At 32.0% G+C, this 23914-nt stretch overlaps 1 long non-coding RNA gene and 1 other non-coding gene across 2 annotated transcripts in view; one reads left to right on the top strand and one right to left on the bottom strand.

The window, feature by feature from the left end:
• Positions 1–8912: 8912 nt before the first annotated feature.
• Positions 8913–23914, bottom strand: part of LOC149906697 (uncharacterized) — a 32278-nt gene continuing 17276 nt past the window's right edge. The window contains exon 2 of the long non-coding RNA XR_016457023.1: positions 8913–9690. This is a non-coding gene — a long non-coding RNA (uncharacterized LOC149906697). The remainder of the gene's footprint in view (positions 9691–23914) is intronic.
• Positions 11478–11568, top strand: LOC149906698 (small nucleolar RNA U3). The gene has a single exon (XR_016457045.1). It is a non-coding gene; the product is annotated as a small nucleolar RNA U3 (small nucleolar RNA).

Here is a 23914-nt window from a genome sequence, read left to right as displayed (position 1 = left end):
GTAAATAGAAATATACAGGACTTGACAATTTTAAATTCTTTTACGTAGATTATTAATCAGTGTAACTGTACGGTTAGGAAAGGTTAAAATAGGTATACGAACTTGGTTTATGCCACGTACGCAGTGCGAACAGCTAAATATTCTCTCAATAAATGACCCATAACAATACCACGAATGTAACAATTGTATTGACATAAAAAGCTGAATTGGCCGCTTGCACCGTCGGAACTCGGATCTCTCCCGTTGCGTCAATTTGTGAAACGAATGACGTCACCAACTTTGTAACAATTAGTACTGTCGTTATATATTCTGTATTTTGTTTTCACTTTCAAGAACTTTTTTTATTGTCTATGGCACATTTCCACTTTTAAAAACGTAAGGGCTCTTGGAAGTGTATTCCGTCGGTTCTGTAACTTATGACAGATGTCAAATGAAAATGTCATGCGTTTCCCGCTTTTTAATAATATTTTTGGTATCTTCTAACTTCCATGTCTTGAATATTTAACTTCTTTCCTTCCTTTTTTAATCAATGGTACCTAATGTATTCTGTTCTTACTTTTTCTTCAGTAATTGACAGTTCCCTAAGGAGTAAGGACCCGTCTATTTGCAAACTTAGTGAAGCTTTTCATTTGATACATTGACAAGTGATAAATATTACATTATATTTAAATATGCACTTATATATTTTGTTTAAATACATATGACACATATGTACACAATAAAATGACATAAAAAATCACTCGCAATATACAGGATCGAATAGTTCAAACAGTCTAACAACACATGCAATCAATAAATAATAATAATAATCAATAACTTACAATCTACGTAAAGAATCTGAAGAGCCATTTTTTCATACTCATTGTATGACGTAGTAGACAATCAGATAGAAGTGATGAGATAGCGGCTGACAGTTTACGTGCTCTTGAAGATTACGAGCAGCCACCGGGTTTTTGCGCTTCCATTGATATATTTTGAAAAAAAGCCCGTAAATATCGCTTAATCTGGGTTCTGTCAGATGTCAGTTATGAGATATATTATTTGTTTATACACTATAGTTTTATAATACTTACACTACTAAAAATAGTTCAATTTATTGTAGCATTTACACCCCATAACCTGTATCCAATTTCATTCAAATTTGGATAGGTATTATGCCACATATTATAATATAATATAATAATATAATTATATTATAATAGTTACTACACATATTTACAATATAAGTAATTTCAATAAGACTATTTAGTTGAATGGTATAAAACAGAAAAAAGTCGTAGCTGACTACGGCCTATTAGGGTTCCGTAGCCAAAATGGCAAAAACGGAACCCTTATAGTTTCGTCATGTCCGTCTGTCCGTCTGTCCGTCTGTCCGTCTGTCACAGCCGATTTACTCGGAAACTATAAGTACTACAGTGATGAAATTTGATGGGAATATGTGTTGTATGAACCGCTACAAAAATATGACACTAAATAGTAAAAAAAAGAATTGGGGGTGGGGCCCCCCATACATGTAACTGAGGGATGAAATTTTTTTTTTCGATGTACATACCCGTGTGGGGTATCAATGGAAAGGTCTTTTAAAATGATATAAAGTTTTCTAAAAAACATTTTTCTTAAAGTGAACGGTTTTTGAGATATCAGCTCTCAAAGTCGTAAAAAGTATGTCCCCCCCCCTCTATTTTTATAACTACGGGGTATAAAATTCTAAAAAAAATAGAGGTGATGCATGCTAATTAACTCTTTCAACGATTTTTGGTTTGATCAAAGTATCTCTTATAGTTTTTGAGATAGGTTGATTTAACTGTAATTTATTATATTTGCTGCTACGGAACCCTTTGTGCGCGAGCCCGACTCGCACTTGGCCGGTTTTATATTATATTAAATTCCGAGAGCAAAATATATTTTTACCTATAATCACTATCTGAATTAACATAATTTTATTATGAACTAGCGGTCCGCCCCGGCTTCGCCCGTGGTACATGTTTACGTTTTCTCTACATGAAAACCATCTTCGTACTTCAAGGAATATAATAAAAAAAGAATTATCGAAATCGGTTCAGCCGTTCTCGAGTTATGCGCTTACCAACACATTTTGCGATTCATTTCTATATATAAGAAGATTTATTACAATAGAAGTTGCAATCATGAATGAATCACTCGCCAGCTCAGACGGAAAATGAAATATTTTTTTCAGTAGCATTTCCATTAATAAAAACAATTACTGTTTATTTTTTATTATTCATTGTAGGTATTATCTCGTTTTCCAGTTTCCTCGTTCCTTTGTCTTGCTGCTTACTTAATCTTAATTTGATCAACGCTTTATTGTTCTGATTATTATGGAGAATCTCATTTAAATAATGTTTTTATTAAAAAGTTACATTATGGTCTAGACGGCCTAGATATTACTGGACAGTACTTATACGTAGCATTTATAATATGTTTCACACACTTCTAAAGATTAAGGAGGATTTCAAAAATAAAAGCAAAATTATTCTAAAATTAAAATATTATATCTAGGTAGGTTTCAATCGAATTCGGAAGGAGATAAAAACAAAATGGAAAGTTTCTTAATTTCATTTCTTTCGAAGTTTTATTACTGAGCGCGACATCAGGTTCTAAATTAGATATAATTAAAATATTGTTTAATACATTTTTTATCTTTATTAAATAAGAGATATTTTTAACATGATCAAGTCATTCTGTAAGGCGATTAACACACGGTGCCGCGTGCCGCCGCGGTTGGCGGTGAAGCGGTTCTCAAGTTGCATTGGCTTCTATTAAATCCGTTGATACCAAACACACATACACCGCCCGACCGCGCGGTCGAACGGTCCGTTCCTCGTAGGGATTTACTGCCAACCGCCGCGGTGCGCGGTGCCGTGTGTTAATCGTCTAAAGCAAAATACAAACACAAAACAAATTATACTACTCTAAGAAAAGACCCAATAAATCATAAACCTATGTACTAAAGTTCGATTTTGATTGTATGTGTGACTGTTTCAGAATATTAATGCAAATTCACATAAAATTTAGGGAGCCTCCTCTTAATCATAATTACCTTCTACGCTACTAGTTATTATTTTGTATTTCTACTTAAACCCAATGATACAAAATTAACAAGTTTTTGCTTCGTCTAAAGTCGGTCGAGCTATTATAAACTTAAAGTGAAAATGAAATTCTCTCCTGTTCATTCCGGAAACATTTAAATACTTACTATACGTTCTCAAAAGTACACCGCAAATGCTGCAATAAGAGCAACCCGATAATTGAATAAGTTGAGCAACTTTTATGTTTACTTATATAGCTAATTAAATACGTTAATTTCCTCAACCTACAATTAGACAAAATTATTTCGGTGTTAGATTGCCCATTTATCAAGATAGACTATCATCGCGCTAAGATAATAGTAGCAGATCAATGCAGGTATAACCGCGGGACACAGCTACTAATACATAAAATATGTAACAGTAGATAATATAGTTTACTCTCTTAATTCAAAGACGTGAAATCTCTTGTCTGCCCTTGGCCACGATCTATGTGAAGTGCCTGAAACATCGGGTTATGTAATACCTATTGTATATGTTGTTTTAAGTCTTGTTATTTTAGTCATTTCGTTTTCCCTTATAATAGAGTGTTTTAATGGGTTCCAAAAATTCATTGTTTTTATTTGTTATGTTATGAGAATAGGTTCTTAAACTAAATAATAATTTGGTATTTTAGAACAAGTAATTTTCTGAAAACTTCTTTGATTGTCTTTGTACTCAATAAGATCCCTTAATCCAATTCCATATTTCCCCAAGTTTTATTTAACTATCAGAAAGAGTTTTAAGTATTAACCTAAGATTACGAAACAAAATGTTTTAGTGGTTCATATCTAAGATTGTTAACGATTACATTTACTCTGCATTATTTGCAGTGTTACCGTTGCCTTTCATTAATCCAAAAATATAATTCTTACACAGCTTGTCAATCTAGTGACTAATTTGTTGAACCTAAGTGATTTCCTCAAGTCTAGACATTAAAACCTCATTATAACAGATAACATCATAATTCATAATAGTCTGTAGTTGTGACACAATCAGTTCAAGTCTGCTTTGTTCCTTATCAGCATAATTCTTATTATCTGCCTTTATATTGCAACTTCGTAGCGGAACTCTCATCCGAATTATGCTATTATGGTCGTTAGAATAGAAATAGAGAACAAGATAAGAGTCTAAACTGGCAAGTCACACAACTGGTTTTAGTCAGTTTTTATGAAAATTTCTGTGGTAACTTCAGCGAGGTAAAAATGGGACAATACATTTTATTATCATCCTATAAACAGTTTCAGAGCAAATCTATAATGTGCATAAATAATAACGATAGGGCATCCATATCATTACGATATTGTGTGAGACAAGTACTCTCGTAACTATTTACGATTTCACGAGCTAAAAACATAATTGTTCCCACATATCCGTATTTAATAGAAAGTACTATACATAAACATAAGGGAGACATTTACAAACAAATTAACCAGTTTCTTGCAAAAGAAAGTTTAATTCCGTTCCGTGTCAACACCACACATGGTAATGGCAAATATATATTAGAGAAAATAACCTTGTAATCCATATCTCTACTCTAATCACGTAATTGGCTTTTCATTGGTAGGATTTAATTACAGATTAAACGTTCTCAGGTATGTAGCCCACTTAATTTTGAGTATATTATATAGTATTAGATAGGTAATTTCTCCTGCTCTAAACTCAAATACTCTAAACTCTATGAATATTGGTCAAGATGGATGAAATCTAGCCTGGAGACTTTCCGGTTCTTCTTTCCTGTAATAATCAATTGCAATGTGTAATTGATGTAGTTTACTTTCTGAATTATGTCCAATGTCCATGGAGTCATTATAACCTTTTCTGACCAACACTTAATATTCACAAAAAACAATTAATATTCTTCAGCCATTTTCGTGGGAGCATAACACAGATATTACTGTGCTTTATAAATTTTTCTTCTTTTAGCTGCCGTATCATACAGGTTTTTTTTTATTTCATACTTTATTACACACACAGGAATACAGCAAGAACATACAAGAAGAGAAAAATATGCAAAAATAGTTCATCTTATCGCAAGGTAGCGATCTAGGTAGGTACATTATGAACATACATTTTTGGGGAAATATGACTTAAACAACAAATACATAATTAGCAATAAGGTTTTATAGCAGGTACAGATTTATTCTTTTATGTATAATCGCTTTTTGTGTTTCAGACGAACACTTCTTCGTTCATACATAATTGAACATCAAGACAATTCTAAATAATTGCGTCAAGATTGCGTCTATGGATATTTTATGGTATGTACCAGATATCTATGTCAAAAACATGAAGTTCTCTTATACCGCTTTTGGAAAACCATAAAATATTTGAAAGGAATAAACGGAATATAAAAAGGCTTTAATGCGAAGTGAAGTCATCAAACATTTGCGAGTTCTATAATTTTTGCGTGGATTGAATAAATGAGATGATATTTAATGTACATTGTACATGTAGGTATATGTCGCAGGCACATTGTATTATTTCGCCGTTTACAAAAGCTCGGCATTTTGTAATATGTCGAGAATTCGTAATTTCGTTTGGATAAGGGGGTGGGTTAGGTTAAGTTCGTGTTCTTAAAACTACACAGAAATAGGAGCCCCACGATTCACGAAGTGTAGTGTCCGTCGGCTCGCGACCGTCTTTTTCTAGAATTTTGGAAAAAGTAATCAGCATTTTGTAAACGGCGAAATAATACAATTTGACTGCGACATATATATATATATAGGGTCAACCGGGGCAAATGCAACTAAAAAATAACAAGTTTCAAGTTTGATCGGTTGCAGTTATCTCCTTTTATATTTGGTCATTTATTTTACCCATTTATTGTTTTTTGTATTTATTCAAGATTATTTTAAACCAATCAAGCAATACAGTAGTCTTATAAATAACTGGTAGTGAGAATATTTCCTAAAATTGGTAGAAAAAGTTACATTAACCCCTAGTCGGGGGTAAATGCAACTAGCTGCCATAGCTCTTCTTCTATTTCATATAAAACAACGAATATAGAATATATTTATGAGATTTCATGTTATTCATAGGATTTTGAACTGTATTACCGCGTAGCAAGGACTAGTTTTCAGAAAAAAACTTATTTTTCTGATTGTGGGGTAAATGCAACTATTTGTTAGAGAATTAGTGTGGGGAATGCAAAAAACTTATTCATCGATATTTTTTTATTATTCTGCGTGTGATTTGTATCGTACTATTGTGTATTAGATACGTAGTATATTATTATTAGTCTGTGGTATTAGGGAACTATTGCTACAATAACGTTGCGATCGTAGATGGCGCCGCATTATTTAGAGGAAAAACTCATGTACTTTGATTTACCACTTTAAATCGCAACAAAAAAAATTACAGTGCCCCTACCTACTAAGTCAATTTTAGTTTTTGGTCAGAACAAATAATATTCTTTGTGTTAAATATTGTTAAAAACGTAAACCAAACAAAATACGTTTACCTATTAGTTAACTAATCAACCGTCTACTAAAAATTACTTGAACAATCACAGAACTATCGTTTTTAGTTACTTATATTCTTTAACCACGCTTTTTTTATCTAATTTGAATTTTACTTATGAACCCGTCTCTGGGTATAATATCGAAGAAATAATCGATGGTTCTTCTTTAATTAATCATAAAGAAAGTATATTTTGACTACCAAGAAGGATACATAATAAAAATATCGACACTGTCACATCACTAGTGTTTTTAGTTTCATACAAAAATATGAGGGGCTATTGTAACTAACCTCACAGTTGCAATAACCCCACAGTGAAATTTTCATGAGGCAAATGTAACTGCATCAATAACATAAAATAGAGTCAACTAACGCACTAAAAATATAAATGAAATAAGCTTAACGGCTTGTGATAATCGTGTTCAATTAAAAACACCTGCAAAAAATCACTCCTAAACAATTTTTTTGTCTGCAAAACTCGACACCTGTTTTTACGCACACCAACTTCAAAATAGCGGTTTGACACAATGGCCTATCAATCAAATAGTTTTCATCGTAGGGGCACCATCTATTACTTGTAAGATTTATTAGTCGTTGAGTTATTGAATCATAGGTGGCGATTTATTACAACAACTCTAATAAATTAGTTATGATAACTAGTTGCCATAGCCCCATAGTTGCATTTGCCCCGGTTGACCCTATATATATATATATATATATATATATATATATATATATATATATATATATATATATATATATCTCCAGACATGACCCCTGATATTTCAGTTTATCATTATTATTTAACACATGTCGTAAGTTTCACAGCTGGGTCAACCAGTCGAGTCAAATACAAGGGTAAAGTTTGACCCTAAAAATTTATTAGCACTTAAATATTTATGCCTTACCAAATTCTGTTTTATCTGTCGTACAACGGCACATTTGGAGTTCCTTAGTCCATCTTAGTTCGGTTTATAGAGAATTATAAAGCATTGGATTATGAATTATTTCAGTCATTTGCTGAATTTTCTGATTTCTCCGGTGATAAGGTAGATAATGTACCGCTTATCCTATCGTAAGTCAATCATTATTTAAAAAATATAACAAATTTTAAATGGATTAAGTATCCTACGATAGAAGATAGCGGCATGATCAATATCAACAGTTGCCTTTCAAACATTTTACTGAATAAAAGTAATTTTTGATTTTATTGATTCTCATAATATACATAAAATAATTACTACTTTTTTGTGTGAATGGAAAGGGAAATTCGGTAGCAAATTTATGTTTTCTTGAATCTTGGGCCACCAATGTCACCGAACTTTATGGACATACCTACCGCTATTAAATAAAAAATGTTTATTTTTATAACCTCCTCCTTTTTTGAAGTCGGTTAAAAATAGATCAAATCACTTAGAACGTACGTGGGCAAATAAAGTTCACTTCCATGTAAATAATTGCAGCAATAATATTTATTGTTGCATCAAGTTTTATGCAAATATTCGATCATTAGCTATACAGATAATAATATAATGCATTGTTAATCCTATGATATCGTTATTGTCTAAGGTCTTGTAATAAAACTACTAAAATGTATATTCATTTCTATGTAAGTATTTATATATTTTTAACATTGTTTGTTACAATTTTTTTCTTGATTAGGTAATCATGCGAGCAACTTACCTAATATATCTATATTTAAAAAAATGTAGGTACATAATATATGTATAAGATAATTTTTTCAAGGAATTGAAAAAAATCGATCACTAGGCGGGATCTGAAGCCGCGTCCTTCGTCTGAAATATCAAATACAAAATATCAAATGTACTTAGGTACATAATATGTATTATAATATTCAATTCTATTTAAAAGCTATGCTACTATTTCTTGATACTTTATTTTAACTAAACCTGTATCAAGATTCATTTTTTTCTAAAAAAAAATACATAACGTTCAGTTCACGGTAGCAATAATCCGTTGGTTAAGCTTCAATACGATCGCTGCCATTTCTGCTCGCAGCTAGTAATTGATTAAGGACGCTGTCACAAATCTGCGTTACTCAAATTTAGGTATCTAACGACGTAACTTTGTTCGCGGCAATATCACGCTCACGTAAACATAGCGCATTCCATTTTATAGACCATCTTCATACTTGATATTATTTTTAATTTTTGATATTATGTATTTTTATTGAAATTGATTCCAGAAGATTACTAGGAACTTTAAAAATTCATTTTGTTACTTTTATTAGTAGGTACGATCCTAATAAGTATGTTAGTATATTCAAACAACTTAAAAAAGTGTGACTATTTTACATCATTATTTCATTGAATAAATAATCTATGAATTGTATACAATATCAAAGCTTTTTAAGAAATGTAGAATTATTATCATACATATGATGTTACCGGCACTGTATTAAATCCGGCATTGTATACAATTCTTAGTAAATGTATGTTATTCCGAAAAATAGTCGGAATGAAATAAATTATAGGTATTCGTCACATAACACATTACCTAGGATACTCTTAAATCTGAACTTTTCCTACGTAGCAAACACATTTGCAAGTGTGGGTAGTTTTTGGGGTAGCTATTAACCAATATGAGGTCAAAACTAAAATCCAAGATGGCGCCGACGAAAATTTTACATCTTTTCGTCATGGGTGTCATTTTCAAGGTTTTGGAGTAGCTCTTAACAAATATGAGGTCAAAACTAAAATCCAAGATGGCGCCGACGAAAATTTGACTTTTTTCGTGATGGGTGTCATTTTCATGGTTTTTGGGGTAGCTATTAACGAATATGAGGTTAAAACCAAAATCCAAGATGGCGCCGACGAAAATTTGACTTTTTTCGTGATGGGTGTCATTTTCATGGTTTTTGGGGTAGCTATTAACGAATATGAGGTTAAAACCAAAATCCAAGATGGCGCCGACGAAAATTTGACTTTTTTCGTGATGGGTGTCATTTTCATGGTTTTTGGGGTAGCTATTAACGAATATGAGGTTAAAACCAAAATCCAAGATGGCGCCGACGAAAATTTGACATCTTTTCGTCATAGGTGTAATTTTCTTAATAATAAAGTAGTGAACTAAAATAAAATAACAGATTTTCGTCGGCGCCATCTTGGATTTTATTTTTGACCTCATATTGGTTAATAGCTACCCCAAAAACCATGAAAATGACACCCATGACGAAAAGATGTCAAATTTTCACCGGCGCCATCTTGGATTTTAGTTCTGACCTCATATTGCGTAATATCCACCCCAAAAATCATGAAAATGACACCCATCACGGAAAGATGTAAAATTTTCGTCGGCGCCATCTTGGATTTTATTTTTGACCTCATATTGGTTAATAGCTACCCCAAAAACCATAAAAATGACACCCATGACGAAAAGATGTAAAATTTTCGTCGGCGCCATCTTGGATTTTAGTTTTGACCTCATATTAGTTAATAGCTACCCCAAAAACCATGAAAATGACACCCATGACGAAAAGATGTCAAATTTTCACCGGCGCCATCTTGGATTTTAGTTCTGACCTCATATTGCGTAATATCCACCCCAAAAACCATGAAAATGACACCCATCACGGAAAGATGTAAAATTTTCGTCGGCGCCATCTTGGATTTTATTTTTGACCTCATATTGGCTAATAGCTACCCCAAAAACCATGAAAATGACACCCATGACGAAAAGATGTAAAATTTTCGTCGGCGCCATCTTGGATTTTAGTTATGACCTCATATTAGTTAATAGCTACCCCAAAAACCATGAAAATGACACCCATGATGAAAAGATGTAAAATTTTCGTCGGCGCCATCTTGGATTTTATTTTTGACCTCATATTGGTTAATAGCTACCCCAAAAACCATGAAAATGACACCCATGACGAAAAGATGGCAAATTTTCGTCGGCGCCATTTTGGATTTAAGTTTTGTCAAATTGCTTTACCCCACCAATCCGTTCAACAACCCATAAAAAAAGAGGATCTCAGTCAACATAATTTTTAAAACATAATTTTAAATTACAAATTACTGGAATATGAAACTTATACAGTTTACTCTTATAAAGTATCAAATATTTCAAATCACGAAAACGACAGTATACGCACAATAATCTTTTTCTAATTCGTTTTTATTTTTGGGACGAGGAGCGATACACCCGTCCTTCCAAGAGCGCTTCTGAGCGCGGTCTGACGACCCGCGAGAGCAAAATGTATGAAGAAATCGACAAGTATTTTTAATTTAGCTTATAATTGAAATAAAATTTTGATTTAGATACAAAAAAATTATCACAATCTATAAAGGACTATATATCCCTCAATAATTTATAGGTAAGAAGATAGATTAGGCTTTTAATTTTCTTAAAAGTGTACCGGTTTAGACCCCATTTTTTTGCATTTTATGCGATCATTGTGCTGGGAAAATCGTATTTCAGTGACAATTTTGTATGACGTCGTACAATTTTTATAAGATGATCGTAGAACTGAATATATTATCTTTAAATTAAGATATTACTTTGTTCTCACGTGTAAGTGCTTTGAGTTAAAATTGTACCGTAAAATAGCGGTTTTTGTTAAAAAACTGTTATAGCACCCTTAATGATTGGTTGTAGTTGATTTAAGCGTAATTATAGTCTTTTTTAATTAAAGTCATATTTACTTTTATTTACTTAGATTACAAAACCGTAAGTCGCAGCCTATAATTATAAAAAGTGAAGTCCCGTGTCCCCTAGTGGGGTAAGGGGCAGATGCATTATTCATACATCTGTTTCACTGATCGATTTTCTTTAGGGACAAGTAGGTGATCAGCCTTCTGTGTCCTGCCAGACTGAGACATTTTTTTTTCTTCGTCTCCACCGGGAATCGAACCCAGGACCCCTCGGTTCCACGCTCACGCGTCAACCACTGTACCAAGGAGGCGGTCAAAGACCTTACTTCATAGGATCATTTCTATAGTAAGCTCTTCACGAGTCTATAATTATAGTAGGTATTTCCATATTATGATAGAACAGTATTTGCGACGTTATTTTTTTAATGTGTCTATAAATTTAAAATTTAAATTTTGCCGCTTGTAAAAATGAAATGAATAAAAAATTAATAATATTTTTTGAAAGTCTACAAAGTTACGATAAAAAAAATACACCGGTAAACTCAAACACACTTTTTTCTCTTCCATGTAAACTTTTCATTTTGAATTGTCACTACTTTTAAACTACCACCGATTCGGAACGTCACTTCTACAAAGAAGAATCGGAAAAAACTATCCATACTAATATTATAAATGCGAAAGTAACTCTGTATGTCTGTCTGTTACTCAATCACGCCTAAACTACTAAACCAATTTTCATGAAATTTGGTATGGAGATATTTTGATACCCGAGAAAGGACATAGGCTACTTTTTATTCCGGGAAAATGACGCAATCCCGGAAATCCCACGGGAACGGGAACTATGCGGGTTTTTCTTTGACTGCGCGGGCGAAGCCGCGGGCGGAAACCTAGTTTTAATATATGTATGATTTAAAATCGATAAAAGCACCCGAAACAAATATGTAACAAAATTCGCTATCTGCAGCATCATAATTTACAATTCACATATTTTGAGTACAAACACTCTAAATAATAAAACAACACAACACCACATAATCCAATAATCACACTGTTGACATAATCTAATAAATTCAGTTGAACAAGCGATTTGCATTTAATGAACCTAATTGTATTACGATTAACATGATAATCCGTAACTTTTGATTTATCGAGTCATGTGACTGATGTTTACAGTTACCGTATTGCTATAATACTTAGAACATGTAATTATATTTACTGACGCAGTGTAGGGCTTAAGTATTATGTAATAAACATAGCAAATAGGTAATTGTTTTTGTTAGATAGCTAATGTACATTGTAAAAGCGTCGTTTGAAATTTAAATGTTGTTTATGGCTGGGTAAGGTATATTTTAATTATCTATTTTAGGAAACTACTAAATTAACATGAGAAAAATGATTATTTTCATGCATTATTATCAGTGTATTTTGATATGATGGGTAACTAATAATCTAACTACAGAACTAGGTAGTAAATCTATAATATAGGGGAGGTTAGTTATGACCCATGAGATTGCACATGCCTTTCATGTTTTTCTTTACAGACAAAGTATTTGATTACATAGTTTACTATGCCCCGTGTGTGCAGTGCCTTTGGGGTCCACGAATATTAAGAAGGGTTCCGAGATCGGAAATAAGTTGATCGAGATATTAACAGAATAAATTATAATTAGAGAAGAGAATATGAGATAGGTAACCTAAATTTGGTTAACAAATATGAACTGGAAACATAATATTATGTGTAGGTACTAGGTGCTCATTAATATGTAGTGTACTCATTTTCACATAAACAGTTTCTGTGGGCACTTTACTTTTACATTTTACCTTAAAACAGGAGGAAATTAGATTTCCTCACCAAGCCTCAGCCTATAAATAAGGAAAACTAGACTTCCAATATATTTGAATTTATAGTTTAACAAAATATAAACCGGATGAAACTTGTTACAAATGTTATTACAATGCGCAATAAAATAATATAAGCATTAATAAATTTATTATAACCGCAGTGCTAATCCCCACATAAACCTATCTTTAAAAGATAATAAAACATAACTATATTTGTGTCTACAACAAAAATACTGGCTAGTTTATGTACATGATAATTTTTAGCTCTAATAAACAGATTATAAAAGATTAAACTAACTTTACAATACCGCATTATACGTAAACGGTAAATCTGTATTATCAGGGGGCCTGAAATGAGTCTACAGTGATCTTACTGCGTTAAAAAAATTATATGGAAAATTATACAGCGCCCCTAGCAGTCAGTAAAAAATTTAGTTACGTTAGTCTGAGTCTAAAAGAAAAAACCTTTTGAAGCTAGTCAAGTCTTGTAACGTTTTCTATAGACAATAATCGGTACCATGTACAGGTACCATGATAATTTATTTGATAGTTGCTATCGAGAAATACTGTTTCGATTGTTCACTAGTACACACGTACTCGCTATCGAATGCAATGAGTCAACGCAAGATTCGATTGCAAACTCATGGTACTAAAAACGTGTTGGTGAGGTCTCAGTCATGTGACAAGACAGGTTCGATTCACAGTTTTTACGGCTAGGCATTGAGGGAAACTGGAGAAACGGTAGATTACTTTCTAAACAGGCTGACGTAGGTTCACCATGTTTTTATGGATTATGCGGCCGAATTGAATAGATGTATTGATTGATGCCCGCACCATACGTCAGAAATGCTACTTAACATAACTGCTTTCGACTACGGAACAATTTCGGCTCTTTTTGCAAAATAATTAAGTTGAAAGTAGTTTAGAGATAGGTAGTTGATTAGTGCTATGAGAGATAAGACATATACTTAATTTTTTACGATAGTGAATAAAAAAATAAATAAAAAAATAAATAAATCATTTATTGCATAAAAACATGGTACATACATGGTACATATTAAGATCAAATTTAAGGAACATTCATGTTTTTAGTTTTTACCATAGTTACATAGCATACAATAATTATTATTAATTCACAAAATGAATGAGAATGATAAGTTAGTTACAATTTAATAATACGAGTCAGGAACTTTTTTACCGTCGTTAAAATTTCAATTTTCATGTTAAATATGTTCCTAGAATGTATATATTAACAAGATAACGTCATATTAACTTGTATCAATGAAGTTTTTTGCGGATCAATTTTTTACTTTTATAATTGTTTACATCTAACTCATTCATGCTTTTCAAAAATTTTTAATTACTTAATTTTTACGCTACATGTGTTATATCAGCTTAATTCACATGTTTATCTTCTGGCGTTTTCATTTAAATCTGAAAAAAATACCTATATACCTACTTAATATGTTAAACACAATATTATTGACAAAATAAAATATGCATGTCATACGAAAGCCGTCTCGTCTCTCGAGAAAGCATGGCGAACTTATAGATCACGTGCATGCGTAAGCGATGACGACACAGCGTATCAATGGGCCCCCCTGTCACGTGAGCCCTTCGTCCTTGCGCCTGAACCGGCTCCCCACCACAGCGGGTCACTGAACTCCTCGTCTGTTGGAGATTGCATCTTGACGCAGTCACTCGTCATGTTGATTGAAGGCTGATTCTAGTCAGCTGCCAATCGCTAAAACTGTATAATGGAAAGAAATAAAAAGCTGACTGACGCGCGCGCGGTCACCAGAGACATATTATATATATACGATACAAATGCGTAAAATTTTGAAATGTGTTTACACGGTAATGAATTAACCAGTTTATAATTAATAATTAATATTATAAATAAGTAAGCTTGCATGGAAAATTACTTTACTGGTAGCCGATTTGCATTTTTTTATTTCTTTACAGATCAAAGATTCTCTTTTAGAACAGTAACTTTTATAAATGTAGGTATTAAATTGTGTTATTCTAATACTTAGAAAATATTTGGGTGACTTTCGACACCCGAAGTTTATATACTAGTTATAAAATCTTTTAAGGTGATGAATTAATTTTTCTAACATTTACGGCCCTTTTCAAACCTTCGTAATTTTTATATTATTAAAGTTGTCGTGATGAAAATTCTTGACAAGAAAGTTCAATAGTAACACAATACGTCTACCGTTTTAGAAACATGATTCCATGATATTTTCTCGATAGAAAAAAAATACAAAGTTCTCATTGTTATTTTTTTATAATCTCTGGCATCTTCAAAATAACAAACGTAAAGTTACGACTTTTTGGATATTAACTATAAAATATACAACCTATACGTCTACCGATTTAGAATTTTGAAATATGCGATGGTTTTGAAATAAACAAGAAATACTTGAAATTAGCGCGCGACCAGCCAATATAGCGAGAGCCGCCCTGTACCTTCCTACCCCGATCGCTGCACGAGTCATTCCCGCTACGGCCGTCACACGGGGAACTTGTGTCGCTCGCGCAATCGTAAAAAAGGGTGACAACACGATAAGACAAAATGAGACAAATGGGGACAATAAAGAAAATAAGAAGAAGAAACATAAAGGTTGGAGAAAAAAGAATGAATTGGAACAAATTAATGAAGAAGTTGGTTTTATTTTAAATTTGATGATAATTGTATTATAGACGATGTTTGATATGTACCCCTGTTTTAAGTACATAACGAATGTGTAAGATTTTTTTCATTTATAGCATAGATAATCTTTTCAGAAATCCGCAATCCAGAAGGAAAATAAACCCACTGATTGTTCACAATGTGAACCCACTCCTTCGTAAGTACCTTTATTCAGTCAAAAATGTATGTTATCAACGTTCTACTGGTTTTATCGCATGATTCCATTTTTAGCAAAAAGCAACAAAGTGCAAAGAAATAAAAAATCATGGTGAACTTAGTGGAAGTATGGCGGACGTGATATGGAACAGGAGCTCATTGGAGTAGTATTATATTAAAAAAAAATACGAAAAAATTTCAATAATTACATTTCTTAGTAGGTGGTAGATAAGTATGTTGTATAAAGAATTTCATGTTGATATTTATTTCATTTATACTTACTACACCTGTGCGGGAAATTGCTTAGTACTAAAACAGGTTTATATTCATATTTACATAGTAATGTGAGTTTTAATTTCGAATAATTTTGTGTAAGTATATTAAATTGAGTTCCTGGGTGATCTGGAAACACAATTGGGCCCGGAAGATGGCGCTGCAGTCACTCCTCCTAATCACATGATCCGATTTGGGTGAATATTTGTGTGCACATTTCATTGTTGTGGGATGATTGGTTGATTCGTTTTCACATTAGCTAATATTATGTATTTTTGTTGTAAACTTAATTTAATGTTTATAATACATTATTATTGGTATAAATAAGCCAGTGTTCGTCTCACATTGCTGTACCTGCCTACCTACCCTACCAGGGCCTAACTTTGTTCTGGCTATTTTATTTTGATTATTTGTAATGAATAATTACAATTATAATAGAGTGCAAAAAATAAATACATGCGTCAATATATTTTGTGTTTTTTTTTAAACAATTTTTTTATTTAAAAAAATATCATTCCGACCGCGGCTTTACCCGCTTGGAATTAGGTTATAACGTGAATTATAACCTGTTTTATCCCACAGAAGTGTTCAGTTCGGATAAAAAGTATCCTATGTGTAAATCCAGGCAATTAGCTATATTTTATCAAAATTGGTAATGTAGTCTTGACGTGATTAAGTAACAACTAACAAAAAAATATACAAATTAACATCCAAAGTTTCGCATCAGTTTTACTGTATTAGGGTTTATAACTTCTTTCAGAAATAGTACCTTTCATTTCTGGGCATGATGTAATATCTACGTCAGCATCAAATTCTATCTAAATCAATTCAGTAGTCCGCGTTATTGAGTACCATTTCATTTTTTCAGAGTAACAATATTTTTTGTTATTTTAAAGATTATTTATAACCTGTATTATTTTGTAATAAAGTAAACATTACGAAATGATAATAATTATTATTAATAATGTCTAAGTAGTTGTTAAAAAGAAGATTATTTGTTTATAAGCAAGAAAATAAAACCAATAAATCAACAATTAAATAAATGTATGACAATATTATAACTGTATGACGACTCCATACATGTTTGTCCCGAGTCGGCCAGCGGCAGCGCGGCGAGTTTGCAAGAATGACTTCGCGCACACCCGCGTTCGCGATAGCGAGCTATTAGACTCCGCCCGCCAAGCAGTGGATTTTTTTTTGTGTATCGTCTTAACTGGCAAAATATAATTTGCTGGAAGTTTATGTCGGGATATTTTGTGTCCAGTCTTACTATATCTAATACAACAAAGTCTTTGATGTTATGCTTGTTTCATGTAGGTATCTCAGTTCTCAACGAAGCTAATATATTGTCAATTAATAGTTCAGAGACTGTCGATCGAACGGCATTATTAGTGAAATACATATATGAACATGTAGCTTGAAGGAGTGTAGTTTTAAACATCTACCACGCAGAGAACATATACTTCAAAATAAAAAGGCAACCTATTGACGAACCTTCTGTGTCGAACGTAGGGATAAAATAATCCTGGCCTGATCATCTATATTTACGAAGAGACGTAGAGTCTCTTTATATTCTGTTAGATTTAAATATTATGGAATAACTAAAACGGAGCAATTTCTCAAAGCATTTCCACGCTTTGAATTGCTCCATTTTAGTTCCAAGTTCCAACGTCAGACCACCTGCTGTAAAAAACCAGTACACACCATCTGGATGGTTGGCGCTCCACCTCTGTACGCCTCACTCGCAACTTCCTTCCAAATACATTGGAGCGTTGTCTACCACCCGCGGTGTTTGAGCAATTATGACACTGGGTCCTTCAAGAAAACAGCGCATTATCAATTATGTAACCCACCCGTTTTTCTTGTGTTACATCCTTACAAAGGGTGGACAACTTGCTCGTGTTTTTCTCTAGCTGCTAGCATATTAAATAATAATAATAATTAATATCTATCATTACTAGTAAGACTGTTGAGCAAAAAAATTTAAGTATTGAAGTCACGTGATAAAACATAAACTAGTTAAGGTAGCTGTTAGCGAAATTTAAATAAATAAACTGAAGAATTACTTACATAGAAAAAAGACAGGGGTAAACAGTTTAAGTGACCCGCATTGTTGATAACATTTGTCAAGAAACTTCAATAACTTGGTAGCAAATTCAGCAATTTAGTATACTTATGTATGTTTTCCAATTATTAACAGCTCAAATTCATGTTCTAGAAAATGCGAGTCCTTGAATGCGAACAAATCAATTAAACCAGATATCCATTTGTTTAATTCAACGCAGTTGCGGCTACAACTAAATTGGATAAACTCGAGTCATAAACTTAAATGATTATGGTATTTGGGAGTTCTTAATACGTGTCAAAAACAACTAATTACAATTCTTTACCATGCGGAATTTAATTTATCTAAGTTGACGATAAGAAAATGGTAATACAATATATTATTGTTTATTTTCGGCTCACACCTACAGGCTACTACTTATTAAAAGAGTGTTTATCTGTCTATAAGAAAAACAACATACTTACATAATATTTCATAATGAGTTACTTGGACTCACAAGTTCAACCTTAAAATAACGACAGATCTAATAAGGCTGGACGACGATATATTTATGTGCATTACATTAATGTAACAGTTTTCAAACATATTTATGTCCTGAACCTGCACATACTTCCGCAAAAATAATTACTCGTTTAGTTATTTAATGATAGGGGCACTATATTATAACGTGCTATCTCATGAAACTATTCCTCATTGACAAACGTTATTCTTTATTTTTTGACTTGCAAAAAGAAATATCGCTAATATTATATGAAAGATCGGTAATTATGGAAAAAAGCAAGGACAGTAGTTTTAAAATTAAATCAGAATAGCTCAGGTTATGTAAATTAGAATTATAATCCAAGTTTGAATTAGCTCAAAACAAGTCAAGGTTTACAAGAGGGAACGGTCCTTTTTATCCAGTTTCCAATTAAAATGTAAAACCTCTCGACCTTCCAGCCACAATTTTATTCCTTCTTCGTTAAAATCAATACAATAAGATTCTTTTTTTGCTAATTGCGTCTTTGCTTCCAAATCTTATTTGGTTTTTACGGTCGATTCATTTCGATGACTTTCCTTTTCTATTTTTAACGACAATGACTTCTTATTTGAAGTAAATTACTAATTATTTTTGGTTTAGGCATTGATAGATTTTATTTTGATGAAGTAGAAGAATTATAAAAAATATTTAAACTTCATGTGCTATGAAGTTTGAATTTTTTTAGATAGTTATTGTTACAACATTTATTATACCAATTAAACAGACAGACAATGTATTTGAAAACATTTTAAAGAAAGTAATATGTATTCATACCATAACTTTTAACAATTTTTAGTAGGTAAGTACTACTTAAGTACCTAAACCTAAAGTTTCTCAAGACCTAACTCAGACAAAATATTCTCCTACAATTTGTTACAAGACTGTTTATTACGTTATAAGAAATCACTTGATAATTTCACCGAGTTACCGTAACCGCCCACACTTATACGGTTTTATTTAATCCCGACGTAGGTACAGCGTGTATAAAATATATCATAAAAACGGCCTTGCACTTGGTCCGATCGATCATTGGACTAATATATTTAGTATCGGCCGCAAATAGTATCAATCAACGATTGTACCTAGTCATGTGACAGAATGATTACAGTATAGTAGGTCAGCGCTCGCTTGCTTATATAAACATTGAACAGTGAACACTGCCTCTGCTGATACCTACTTGTGTATCGCTAATATTATATACATATTGGTATTTTTAACATCGGTTGCTTTTTTGTTACTACACGTATCGTATTTGATCCGGTTTTAATGCGTCTTGAATGGATAAGGCTTCCTTGTGAATAACTTGATTGTAAAAAAACTATCAAGTTTTTGTATTCAAGATCTGAACGATCTAAAGAATTGTATTTAGGGATTATTATTAAAACAAATGAAAGAATATTCCCTGTAAATTGTTCAAAACGATATTGATTTTTTAAGATAGATAATAAACTAATAACTAACGTAAGGTCCTAGAATTTGAAATGACACAACATATAACATTATTAAAATCACATGATATACATCATAATATTATAGGTAAGTAATACATTTTATTGACAACTAGCGGTCCGCCCCGGCTTCGCCCGTGGTACATATTTACGTTTTCTCTACATAAAAACCATCCTCGTACTTCAAGGAATATAATAAAAAAAGAATTATCGAAATCGGTTCAGCCGTTCTCGAGTTATGCGCTTACCAACACATTTTGCGATTCATTTTTATATATAAGATGATTATGACCAATTTATCAACATTTTCGCGCGCGTTAAATTCCTTTTAGCGTAGGCATAATATTATGCAAATTGGATCTTAATGTCGATAGAATTGAGCAAAAAAATATACATTGGAATTTTTGCAATTTTAGCATTTGTCTGTTAATTTTATAGTAAATAGATATACAGGGTGTCCCACTATTGGTATACTAAGCGCGAAGAGACTTGTAGTTTTGCATAAATTGTTAGTACAAAAACTGCGTACAGTTATTATTCTTACAGAGGTTACATCTTATTTAAGAACGTTAATCGGTCGTTGACCTCCATTTTATCATCAATCAACATTCAATCGTAATGTTTTGACTGTGAAGATTCTTTGTTTTGTGCATCCGTGATTTTATCAATGTCTTGACAAGAATTGCATTGACCCATTATTCCGTTTGGCATAGGTATTGTTCAGAATATTCACCTTTACTTGTTTATACAGAAAGATGTTTTTAAAATCAGACCTACGACGTACATAATAGGAATCAGAATATGGCTAGGAATTAGGAATAGGATATATACTTCGAATATAAGAAAATACCGGTACATTTTTTTAACTCAAACATTACAATCGTCAGTGATATTTCATCATTTACTACCTATATAAACTTTTTTAATCTCAATCACGAAATAAGAGCAGGTACTTAGGTATAAATATTTAGTTCGCGGAATTATCATCTAACTGTTAGTTTTGAAAATAAACAAAAAATAAGACTTGTATCTACCTCAAAAGGTCTCGCAAAAACTAAATAGCTTTTAGAATTTTGAGTTTCTTGTTAAGAGTTGGCATAGCAATATTCTATATGTATAAATAATAAACGTTATTTTAAATACTTAAAGTCTTTTTAATTCTATTTTGAGTTTTTATCTATCTGTGGAAGTTGCTGATGCTCTTGTACGATACCTATAAGTTACGATATCATATAAAAATGTAAAATTGCTTAAAAGAAAGCCCACAAACAATACATCTTGAAAAAACCAATATACCGTTGAAGTCCCTTTCGCACTTGACACTTTTCGACACAAATGTCGAGGTCAACGAGTCTCCATCGCAGGTGAAAACTGGTCCTGCTAACCCGTGATAATTCATACTACATCCCATGACAAATATTAACTTGAACATATTAATCTAATTAAATGTATTAATTAAACATTATGTGTAAACTATCATAACTAAGCTATGCGATAATAAACTTTGTACTCATTGATACATTTTGTTGCACTGAGTACTCATTAGATGAGCTGAGGTTTGAGCTGACTGGCAAATTCATATTATTATGATTTATGATCGCAATAACTAGTCACGGTTAATTATGTTACTTATAATATGAATTTGCCAGTTAGTTCAATTCACTGCGAAAACTGTCTGGAAATAAGAGGTCATAAGACGGCTCGTGATCAGTTGTATTTGGGAAATAAGAGGTCATAAGACGGCCCGTGATCAGTTGTGTTGTTAGTTTCAATAATTTCAATATAATATGAGCTACAATCTGTTGATTGTTTACATACATTTTCATTAAGGGTGATTGAATTTTGATATATATTTATGAGACAATCGTCCGTAAGAATGTCAATAATAACGCAACTGCGACGCATCATACTACCAGTTTAGTGTTATATAATCTGTGCTAATAGTAGAGTCAAATATGTACTTATAGAAATAACAATAAGAGTTTAGACAACTACTGAAAAATAGAATTAATTAAAAATACATCAACAACAGGGATGTTTCTTTTTAGTTTATTCTCCTTGCAGAGAAAAAATGAAGCTCTCCGTAGTTTGCGTAGCTTCAAGGAAAAAGTCTGCCAAAACATTATACCTATCTACTTAAGTATCTAAACGACGATACCACAAACTATAAGTACACTACCATCAATGAGCTCTTTAAAATTCAGGTATGTACGTAGTATTTTTTCAGCGAACTATTTATTACAATATGCCAATTGCTTATCAACATATTAACTCCATGTCAACATAAATGAGTGATCGTGTGTGAGTAAAAACAAGTTTCATGGCGGCCACAGCACACATGCGCGATTATAGTGCATTCCGCACGCACACATGCAAAAACCACGTGATTCTACTTATGTTGTTTACATGAAAATATAATGATCCTTTCTCTACTGATTTATTTACTCTGTGTTAGATTATGCGAAGCCTTTGCGGTTGTATTTTGTATTTGAACTTGAAAGTAGATAATTATGTCATACACTGATGTCAATTATGAATGTAACAATTAATAAGATGTTACAAGAGTTACAATTAGCGAGGTTTTTATTGGTTTGTTGGTTTCCCGTTACTTCAATATCAATGAAATAATATTACGTATTCTTTGCTACAAAGTAGTATCAAAACATTGTCATTGATTTTTTATGCTGTAATATAATTACGGGAGAATAACATAGATTAGGAGATTTAAATGCGAACTTGGCCTCAAGCTTACGTTTATTAAATCAAACTAAAACTACCAATGTCCCTTTGTTATACAATGATGGCCCGAATATGTAATGCAAAACGCCTTTTGCGTATAAATTGTACTTAAAATTCGCAGTAGACAAAAACAATAGATTCGTCTTTGAGAAGGCAAAATGCAATCTCTAAGTTATAGACAAAAAAATAGGTATATTGAAATATGAACAGCAGTCAGCAGATAATTAACTTATTTGAAACTAACGAGAGTATAAACTAATAAGGGATACAGTGTGACAGAGGTGCGGAAATCTAAAGTTATATTTTTCAGGAAACTATATCAAAGACTATATTATGTAAGAATAATTAATTTGTATATAAAAAATACATATGACAAAAATAAAAAAGCAGTCTATTTATAAAAGAAAGTAAAGGAATATACGAAAGATTTTCCTTACAATAATAAGCAATTTTCTTGTTTTATAATATAATATATGGACATTGTGTTATTTATAACAGCCGCTGAATGAAAATTTGTATAGATTCAGCAATCATTCAATATAAATGTCAATGCCATATCAATAAATAATTCATTGGGTTATAACGTTCTCGATGGGACAAAGACTCCGTTATATAGTATGTATTGTATTCTGTAGTTATAACTTATATCTCGCGAATCTATATTAATATTTAATTTTATTATATAGGTAATGATAATATTATACATAAATCGAAAACTATTTTTATATACTTCATGAATACGAAATATCATAAAATCAAATAACAGCAATCGGAGTTACGTCATTATTATTAAAACTGTTTTTTTTTACATAATTATTTATTTTTAATTCACAATGTTTAATTTGTAATAATTATTGAACATAATAATATTATGTACACTATTATTGAGCATTGGTTGCTAGTCGAAAGAGTTCAACGCGATATGATATTTAGTAGATATTTACCTGGGGGCTTAGACTAAGCCCCAAATTAAACTAAATACATATTAGCATTATCACTATCACTACATAGTATA

Source organism: Colias eurytheme, chromosome 8 (assembly GCF_061535395.1).
Source record: "Colias eurytheme isolate Ceu_HAF_F1 chromosome 8, ilColEury1 Martin Lab GWU primary, whole genome shotgun sequence".
Lineage (NCBI taxonomy): Eukaryota > Metazoa > Arthropoda > Insecta > Lepidoptera > Pieridae > Colias > Colias eurytheme.
This window is presented reverse-complemented; position numbering and strand designations above follow the sequence as displayed.